Here is a 9,202-nt window from a genome sequence, read left to right on the forward strand (position 1 = left end):
GTTGATTTTTGTCCAGGAGTTTGTAACACTAGAAACAGTGGTCGTAGGCCTATCCCTAGTAGACCAAAATTAATTTCTCGAAGAGCTGAATTGATTTGGTTATGTGTGTCAGTCCCATCCAGATTCCGACCTTCTGTATCCACCAATTACCAAAATGATTTGGCCTATTCATCTCTGGGACCCCTATTATTTCCAGAAAAAATGCGACTGTAGCGTGACTATAAGCACACTAAGGACACATAGAACCATATTGACTTACTACCATTGTTTCTCAATACGTTCTTTGGGCACAATAGATAATCTCGCCTATTGCTTCCCCTTTCACAAGGCAAAAGCCAATTTTAAAGTTTTTAAAATGGATATTTAGAATTTAGAATTGCAACAAAAGTCGAAGTTCTGAAAAAAGAACAAGAATAGAAATTGAGGGAGAAAAGACTGTGTGGAAAACTTCGAAGTTAATTTGCTTAGTACTCGCATTCAAAGCAAGTAAATCACAACTCAAGTTCCAGTAAACAATAATGAATTCACTGTACAGCAACAACAGCAATACACAGTTAAAGGATGTTGTTAAACTACAAAAACCTCTTAGTGAATATCACTTCAGGATTTAGATGGTTATTAAAGGGAAACTGTGTGAAGATTTTTCAAGTGTTAATTGAGTTTCAAAGCATGACCAGAAAGAGTACATGGTTAAACATGTATTATTATGGATATTTTAAATACTAAGCAATTAAAATTTTTGTAATCGATTTATGTATTGGGCGCTGTTTTGAATCGACTCCAACAATCGGTTAGATCTTACTCATATAAATAAGTTTCCATTTTCTTTCTGGAGTGTTGATGTGAAATAACAAGTCTGCAGAAGCTGCAAAAACTCAAATCCCTAAATCATGTCGATTTTTCGCCTTTATTAAGTCACCGTATTATAACCCAACAAATCACCAGAGATGGCTGTTCTCTCACAAACCATTTTAAGCCAGAAACAGCATTACCAAGTTAACCACAACAATGGGTTACGAGACATTTAACCAGATTTTGTGGTCACAACTAGAGTTGCAGCAAATTTCAGGATGACTTGGGTTAAAATAAAACTAAAATGTGGAAAACGGCGGGACCAGTGATTACCATCTCCAAGAACAAAAACGTGTAGCATTGTCGAGTTCATCATCGAATTCAGTGCAATGGGAGGTTTGTATTTCATGTTGGCTGCTATACTGGATAACAATTTGGTGGTGTTGTTGTTTTGTAAAGCTTTGCCACAGTTGTCGCTGTCGTCGCCCAGTGCATTTTGTTGTTGAAGGTTGAGTTTGCTTAATTTGTCCACGTTTTGTGGGATTGTTTTTTTTTTTGTATTATAGGAATGTGGCCATGTTTGGTTAAATGGCTTACCAGGGTAGAGGGAAGCGAAGCAGCAGAGAGCACTCACATTCATTAGCCCTTGGCCATGCCTTTGTGAAAACTGCTAACGATTCCCTCAAGTTTACATTGCCATATCCCTAGTTGATGTTACGTTCTGCTGACTGCAATTATTCCATTTTAGGTCACTTTACATTTTAGTAAAGAATTTACAGAATACTAAAATTCATTCACTTTCGTTTTTCATTATGCAACCTATAACCTATACGCTAAAGAAATTCCTCCTAAAAATACCTTCTGTACGTAAGGTGTTCGTATAAAGGGTCATACAATAACCTTGTCTTGTATAGCTCATTTTCCACTGAATCAATTAATTACACTGTGAACACCAAAAACATTAACAATATTCAGATATCACGTAATAGAAAACGAAATAAAGAAGACCCAAAAAAAAATATTTAAACAATTTTGACTTTGAATATGAATTTTGATTTTATGTTTTTACATTTTTGTTCTTTCACGGAGGAAAAAACGGCTTCTCTAACATATTTTGCAGCAAACATATATATGTTCTAACATAAAGATATATGTAGTAACATAAAATGTGTTTGGATGCAAACAGCTGTTATGTTAGGGAGTGTTGCAAACATATAATATGTTTGGATCCAAACATATTTTATGTTTGCATCCAAACACACTATATGTTTGCTCTGCGTGTTTTACCAAAAGCTACAACTTTGCCTCTAAAGGAAAATTCTTAACGGTTTGGGAGCCTAGCAAAATGGTCTTTTTTGATGAAGGTCTCAAACTTTTGGGACCCATAACAGCGAAAGAGCAAGTGATGGGGTAAATGCCGTTACACGTGTCTTCTGTTTTTGGATCATGAATCATATCAGAACATGATGAAGTTTCCATGACTCTAAAAGTACACATAGTGTTACTCAATCATTATAATTTGCGGTTTACCCACTACAAACTTCTCAAAAAAAAAAAAAAAAAAAAAATAGTTCGATTGACGCTTGTGTTTCAATCATGGGGAATGTGTCCCTGTAATCAGATAGTGTTATCCAGATTGTACTATTTTTTTTAACAGCCTAGACTTCCACTCCAGTTAAGAGTTTTTGGGTACTGGGCAGGAGTTCACATAACATGTGAGAAGACTTTTGATTAAGTCAAACACAGCTCTCTCCAGTTCTTTAATAATTTGGTATACCAAATTATTATCGACTTTTAATCCGATATCCGCAGAAGAAAGAGTTCTTGAGCCTCACGGTTGTGGATGTTCTTTTATTGAAATTAAAGTATTCGATTTAGATTCTGCCTGGTAAATACACACATCCTTTCCCGATTAGGTCCTTGTCGATAGCAAATTTTATAACAAGTCCCACGTTCTGCTCTTCAACTGACTTTAGTATCGTGTCTAACTCGATGGGTGGTGCCCTTATAGAGGTTAACTTCCAACATGGTATCTCAGTTACTGGTACTTCTGCCAGCTTGCTCCCTTTCCAAAGAGAGATAATGCCATTAACTGTTGCCTGGCTCTTACGTAGGATAATTCTCGACCAGATCAAGCGAAAACTATGTCACTAGTAATATTATGACGAAACATAGATTACAATTGAAGATGGTCTCAACAAAAGTTAAATAGTTTTAGTTACTATGGGGAGCGCGATAACTCTTGAAGAGATTAACCAAACTTTACACATCCTAATATTTTTCCTCACATACATAGATCAGGTTCGTATATATGTCCTTGAGCTACCTTTCACACAAAATTTCAAAATTTTTCGTCACACCGCAGTTCTAGGACATGTTACGTTTAGTTTTAAATTAGTAGCAGGTTTTCCTCTCTTAAAATGCTACATTTTCGGTAGCAAATCCTTACATCCTGAGATAATGGCTCCAAAGCTATAAGAACCATGTCGGCACCAACTGAATTGACTCATAAGCACGATAATTTACGAAATGAGTATCCGATTGGGCCAAAAATTTGCACATCGCAAAATTTCTTCTAAACGTACATCAAGTTCCATGTTGTTAGTTGTAGTTTATGGGCTGTACGAGGATCGGTTTTATATTTTTGCGAAGGTACTCCTTGTGGTCCAGTTTACAGCGACATAATTTATTACGAGGGCAACTCCATGCTTCCTCATATAATGGTCCAAAAGTTCTATAAACATCCTACGGAGACTGTGAATGGTCGATGATAATATCAAATGGAGTGCCTGACATTGGTCCAACTTTTAGACATCCTAATATGTATTTCTCGCAAAATTACGAGATTAAGGAAGGTAATTTCTCTGCAAAAGTCCAGCACTTTTGTTCCAAAATCCAAGTCATTTGTTCAAAAATGTTTGTATTTAGAAGCATTGTGGCGTTTTTTTATTGGGATAGCGTTCGCAATTTTGTTTTTTCAAAATAGTCTGGCTTAATCCCATTGTTGTTGTTTTAATATTTTAAAACAACTATTTTATTAGTGGAAAAGATTTGGCATTGTTCGCCAAGGGGTAAGGCAGGGAATACTATAGTTTCGATCCACGCCACTGGATCTCATCAGTTCCCTTGTTTCTTGTTTGTGGATATTCTCCACCGAAGTTATTTTTCAATAACTTCTTCAACAAGAAACTTTTTATACCCAAACATCAATCGTCAGCTCGAAGTATAAAGGTAAGCAAAGAAAAAAGTTCAATGAGAAGTTTTTCCTTGGCAACCTCATACAACTCCGACGAAAGTGTCTGCGAAAACAATTCAAACCTCTTCCACTTGTATGTGTCGTCGAATTTTGACGGATGCACATACCAAAACTGGCACGACGTGTGTTGTTTTTGCTGTAAAGCAGACCAACCAAATTTTGGTATGTGCATTCGTCAAAATTCGACGACACATACAAGTGGAAGAGGTTTGAATTGTTTTCGCAGACACTTTCGTCGGAGTTGTATGAGGTTGCCAAGGAAAAACTTCTCATTGAACTTTTTTCTTTGCTTACCTTTATACTTCGAGCTGACGATTGATGTTTGGGTATAAAAAGTTTCTTGTTGAAGAAGTTACTGAAAAATAACTTCGGTGGAGAATATCCACAAACAAGAAACAAGGGAACTGATGAGATCCCGTGGCGTGGATCGAAACTATAGTATTCCCTGCCTTACCCCTTGGCGAACAATGCCAAATCTTTTCCACTAATAAAATAGTTGTTTTAAAATATTAAAACAACAACAATGGGATTAAGCCAGACTAGTTTGTATTTAGTCGACAAGTTCAAAAAGCCACCGCACTCTGAAACCGCCAAAAACATTACTTTTGGGAAAAGGGTTACGACTGTGTAGCCGCTATTCGATCTGTCCATAGATAAAAGTCTCAAATCACGCAGACTCTGTCGGCATTGCCGACTAATACTTCTTTACCTGCTGTATATACAAGGATTGATGTATCAAATTTCGGGCGAGGACCGGTCATCTAATATCTAAAGATTTTTCTGAATATGTCCAAGGGGCAGTATTTAATTCTCAAAGTTGATTATCATAGACGCCTTCTAATTTTCTCTACTTTCACTTGCACAAGTGTGTTTCTATACCTTTGTTTACTTCTTTTATCTTAAAAGGCAATGGTGATGGAACTATCAATTGCTCTGTTGAAACCGCATTGGAACATTTTAGCAAATTGTTTTGATTCGACACTGTTTCTTTTTTTCTGTAACATAGCCTCGTTGGTCAAAATCCCGATGTGGCGTTGCCTATAATTTTCTCATATACTCATACAGAATTAAGTTGTCTTCTGAGATACTAATCTTTCTGATACATATTTTATAGCACCCTGTAAATATTATCACTCTCTCTTCTTTGTTATTAAATTATTGTTATTGTAAGAATCCCGTTTACTGCAGTATAACATTCAATAAAGCAAATCAAATCATTTAGTCTGCTTTTAAAACTTGTGCGTTTCACTTGGTTCATACATATCATTTGGCGACGAGGCAAAAGTGTTAAAAATTAAAACAATTAAAAATGGACGAAAAACCAGTGGCAATAATAGGAAGCATTGAGCCTTTCAATATTGGAGACGATTTCAATTTGTATGCCAATCGATTAAACCATTTGTTGTTATTAAATAAAATTAAGAATGATGCAGACAAGACATCGTTTTTAATTAGCCTTGGCGGTCCTGAGCTGTACAAAACATTATGTTCACTTCTTTCACCACAAACAGAAAGCAATTTCACATTCGAGAACATAATTGGAAAACTAAGTGCACATTTCAAGCCTAAGAAGAATATCATTCTTGAGTGTTTCAAATTTTTCAAAAGAGATCAACATTCATCTGAAACCATATCCGATTACATTGTAGAATTGAAACAATTATCTCAAAGCTGTGATTTTGGAACATTCCTAGATAAGGCTTTATTAATAAAGTTTGTATGTGGGTTGAGTAACGAAGTCATCCAAAACCGGTTATTAAATGACACCTCAATAAATTCACTTGAAAAAGCATGTGACCTTGCCCTGACATTGGATATGACACAGAACCAAGTTGACTTGATGAGAAATCACTCAGTACACGCCGTGTACCACAACTCATTTAGGAGTCGTGATCAACAACAAAGAAATGGAAATGAAGGAATGGGTAATGAATCAAGCAGACAGAGTAGGAGAGAACGCAAAAATTCTATTATTGAGTGTTACTATTGTCACAAGAGAGGCCACATCGAGAGAAATTGTTGGATAAAGCGGAATGACGAGATTCATAACAAAAGAAAATACAAAAGAGGGCGACAAGGTAACAATAAGAATGCAGTAAATAATATTGATGATTATACGAGCAGTAGTGATAGTGATTATTTAAATAATTTATATAATTTTCTTGCATGCAGTTATAATAAGAGATTATTAATTAAAATTAAAATTGATAATATTGAAATTGAAATGGAAATTGATACAGGAGCTTGTGTCTCTGTAATTCATATAGCTGATTACAATAAGTATTTTAAGCATATTAAAATCCGAAATGATACCAAATGTCTCAAGGTTGTGACCGGTGACCGTGTTAATGTTGTTGGTTCTGTTTTTGTTAACGTGGAAATCAATTGTAATTTGTGGAAATTTAAATTATATGTACTCGACGGTGATCAAATGTTCACCCCTTTGCTAGGTAGAAACTGGTTAGATGTCTGTGCCCCGAACTGGCGAAATATAGCTGGTGAATTAAAAAGCTTAGATTTGTCAGATAAATTCAATTTCGAAAAGTATTCTCAACTTTTTTCGAATTCAAATAATTCAACCATTAAGGACTACACGGCAGAAATCTACCTTACCGATGAAGCATACCCAATATTTTCAAAACCGTACCCAGTGCCGTATGGTCTTAGGAAAAAAGTAGAAGATGAGTTGGATAAAATGTGCAAGGAAGGTGTACTAGTGCCCGTTAGTAGAAGTAGGTGGGCAAGTCCTATTGTAATAGCAAATAAGGGTGATGGATCAATAAGAATTTGTGTAGATTGCCGTCGGACTGTAAATCGTTTTGTAGAAATGGAGCATTATGTTATACCCAGAGTTGATGATATACTTGCCAGTTTGGCTGGGTGGAATATTTTTTGTAAACTGGATTTAACGGGGGCGTATCTTCAGGTAGGAGTGACAGAAAGGTCCAGAGAAATTCTAACTATTAATACACATCGAGGGCTGTATCAATATACGCGTTTAATATACGGGTTAAAAACAGCACCCCAGTTGTTTTCAAACATTATGTATGAAATTTTGAAGGGTTTAGACAAAACCTTAGTCTATTTTTAAGATATTCTCATAGGAGGGTCAGATGTAAGGGATTGCGAACAAAATCTGAAAAATGTGCTGGATAGATTATTGCAGTATAATGTCAAGGTCAACTTTGAAAAATGTAAATTCTTTGAGCAACAAATAGACTATTTGGGTTATACTATTAATTCTCAAGGCATCTCTCCTTCAAAATCTAAAATTAAAGTCGTATCTTGGCATGATTAATTATTATAATCATTGTATTCCAAATTTATCTTCAGAGTTGCGCTTACTACACGATCTAACAAAAAATGATACTAAATGGACATGGTTGGAGAAACATCAAACTATATTTGAAAAGAGCAAACACTTTCTTACAGATATTAATATGTTAACTCATTATGACCCTAACAAACCAATTATAATTTCATGTGACGCAAGTCCCTACGGCGTAGGAGCTGTACTATCGCATGTTGTCGATAGCAAAGAAAAACCAGTGATGTTTGCCAGCAGTACCTTAAAACCGGCTGAACGTAATTATTCACAATTACATAAAGAAGCCCTTGCAATTGTATTTGCAATTCGCAGATTTCATAAATATATTTATGGTTTGCCATTTACGATTGAGAGTGACCACCAGCCACTAAGAGAAATATTTTCCGACAAAAAGAATTTGCCATCCGTAACGTCCAGTAGATTGCATAAATGGGCTATATTTCTTTCTTCTTATAATTACACCATTCGATATAAAAAGGGTTCAAAAATGTGTCATGCAGATGCGCTATCAAGGTTGCCTCTTGTAGAAGAAATTGAGGGGGAAGAGGATAGTATTAATATATTTAATATTTTGGATGATGTACCAATAAATATGGACGATGTTCGCAAAGAATTAAAAAGGGACTATGAACTAAGTCGAATTGATCAATTTGTAATGTGTGGGTGGCCCGAAAATTTAAATTCAAATCTAATGAAATATTATGATAAACGAACGGCATTGGGAACAGAAAACGAATGTCTGTACTATGGAGATCGTATAATAATACCAAAAACTTTACAGAGTAAAGTTCTTGAGCTATTGCACGATAGTCACATTGGTATAGTTAGAATGAAAGGTTTGGCTAGAACATATTTCTGGTGGTTAGGTATGGACAAGGATGTTGAGGAGTATGTAAAAACATGTTCTACATGCTGTAAAACTCAAAATGTCTCAAAACAAATTACAACATCATGGCCTACCGTAACATACCCTTTCGAACGAATTCATTTAGATTTCTGTAAAATCGAAAATGTTACTATTTTAGTAATAGTAGACACCTTTTCAAAATGGATAGATGCCAAAATAATGAAAACAACAACCGCTAGCGCGCTTATAGAAATTTTACGTGGGTTCTTTGCAACATTTGGTTTACCTCGACAAGTAGTGAGCGACAATGGACCTCCATTTGGGTCAAAAGAATATATAACTTTTTGCGAAAACTCTGGAATTGAATGCTTAAAGTCGCCCGCATACCATCCCCAAAGCAATGGGAGCGCCGAAAGAGCAGTACAAACGGTAAAGGCGGGTTTAAAGAAATACTTGGTAGATCCAAAATATCGATGTAAATCGTGGGACTACAAAATAAATAACTTCTTGTTGAAATACAGAACAACGCCAACAACAGTGACCGGCATTGCACCATCAGTCGCCATATTTCGATTTAAACCTAAAACATTGTTAGATCATATAAACCCAAAAACAAATCAAAATGTAGAGCACGAAAAGATAAACATTGGAATGACAGAGACTATTCATAAAGATATAAAAACAAACATACCTGAATATAACGTCAATGAAGTTGTAATGTATAGAAATATTCATAACAATTATCATAAATGGATATTTGCAAAAATTGAAAAACGTTTGAGTACTTTAAGATATTGCATTAACATCAATGGCCAGCGAAGGGTAGCTCATATTAATCAATTGAAAAAATTTTGTGGGAGAGTAAGATCATGTTATCCAAAAATAACATATCGAAACGAAAATAATCGTAAAAGACAAAGAAGTATTGATATATCAAGTGAAGTAGAATTAAGACGCTCAGAAAGAATTAAAAAGAAAA

Source organism: Musca autumnalis, unplaced genomic scaffold (assembly GCF_047663935.1).
Source record: "Musca autumnalis isolate F117 unplaced genomic scaffold, ASM4766393v1 scaffold_5, whole genome shotgun sequence".
NCBI lineage: Eukaryota > Metazoa > Arthropoda > Insecta > Diptera > Muscidae > Musca > Musca autumnalis.